Source organism: Mastomys coucha, unplaced genomic scaffold (assembly GCF_008632895.1).
Source record: "Mastomys coucha isolate ucsf_1 unplaced genomic scaffold, UCSF_Mcou_1 pScaffold6, whole genome shotgun sequence".
In the NCBI taxonomy this organism is placed as follows: Eukaryota; Metazoa; Chordata; class Mammalia; order Rodentia; family Muridae; genus Mastomys; species Mastomys coucha.
This window is the reverse complement of record NW_022196912.1, coordinates 40,472,667-40,474,226: the sequence shown is the minus strand read 5'-3', so window position 1 is coordinate 40,474,226 and position 1,560 is coordinate 40,472,667. Positions and strand designations below refer to the sequence as shown.

The 1,560-nt window shown below is 46.4% G+C and overlaps 1 non-coding gene across 1 annotated transcript; it reads right to left on the bottom strand.

Moving 5' to 3' along the window:
• Positions 1–278: 278 nt before the first annotated feature.
• LOC116081271 lies at positions 279–408 on the bottom strand. Its single transcript, XR_004114783.1, has one exon. It is a non-coding gene; the product is annotated as a small nucleolar RNA SNORA70 (small nucleolar RNA).
• Between the last annotated feature and the right edge of the window lie 1,152 nt (positions 409–1,560).

Sequence of the window (1,560 nt, the reverse complement as noted above, 5' to 3'; positions counted from 1 at the left end):
CCCCACAGCTGTCAGGAATGAGCCACTTCTCAGCAACCATGTCTTCAAATTAACTTGGCAAAGCTCCACTTCTCTGAGATATGGATTTTCCGGCAGGAAGGAGCTTGAACTCTGCTCTACGCAGAGCCTCAATCACATGTTTCTTATTCGGCAGTTTGGTGCAATGTGAACCCTGGCCACTGTGCCCTGAGGCTTCCCAAAGGCACCACACATACGTGTCTGGAGCCTGGATTGGGGACAACACTGAGATCAGGGACTTGGTTGGATAACTGCCGGAAAATTGTCTCCAAGGTCTCTTAGGGCAACCCATATAGGCTACAGGCTCCATGTCAAAGAGGCTGTTCTTGGTGAGCATAGAACACCAGGCCCCCGTGGGGAAAGGGCCTTGGTTGGCTTAATTGGTTGCAAGTGTATATGTGTTTTATCTGCATGTATGTGCAACACACGCATGCCTGATGCCCATGAAGGTCAGAAGTGGAAGATCTGGTCCCCTAAAACTGGAATTACAGATGGTTGTAAGCTGCTATGTGGGTGCTGGGAATCAAACCCTGGTCCTCTAAAAGAGCAGTCAGTGCCCTAAACCAGTGAGCCATCTCACCAGCGCCCATCTTCTTTTCTTTAAAATCCTCTAATATCCATCATGCAGATTGCGCCCTGAAGATGGAGATTAAACTCCAACAGGAGATTCAGGAGGACAACCATATTCAAACCATAGAAGACATTTAAAGGAAAAAAAAAACATTCTAATAAAGAGCAAGTAAGACTATTCAGACTATCAATATAGGGTTGATTGTAACAGTGAGTAAATACAGGGCTTAATTTTGACCCAAACAAGGACCAGGATGAGTAAGAGCCAAGGAGAATCAGGAGTAAGTGGGTAGAAAGGAAGAAACATTGGAAGCAGCCCATGGTGGTCAGACATTGAAGATGCACCAAGTCTCCATCAACAGACTTAGAAGGATCCTAGCTAAAACTGGGCCAGGCATGTTGAAGATCACCCTGAGGATGAGGCCAAGTTAAAAAAAAAAAAAAAAAAGAGGGCTAATGGAGAGGTCAAGAACATCGCAAGAAAACCTACAGAATCAATAAACCTGGGCACATAGATGCTCACAGAGACTGAACTGCCAGAGAGTATACATGGGATGGACCTAGTCCCTCTGCACATATGTAACAGATGTACAGCTTGGTCTTCATGTGGGACTTCAAACAGCAGGAGCAGAGGCTGTCTCTGACTCTGTTGTCTGTCTTTGGTCCCTTTCCTCTAACTGGGCTGCCTTGTCTAGCCTATAGAAGAAGATGCACCCAGCCCTACTGCAACTTGATGTACCAAAACAGGTTGATATCCACAGGAGGCCTCCTCTTTTTGGAGGAGGAGTAAGGGAGAACCTGAGGATGAGGGGAGGGGAGAGGGAGGGACTGGGAGGAGAGGAGGAAGGGGGAGCTTCCATTGGAAGAAAATTAATTATTTAATTAATTTTAAAAAGAGGGCTGAGAGGAACCTGCCTAGAGTTTCTCACCTGTCAGCAGGCTGGTATATGATGTAACAGGCAGTAACCCTCA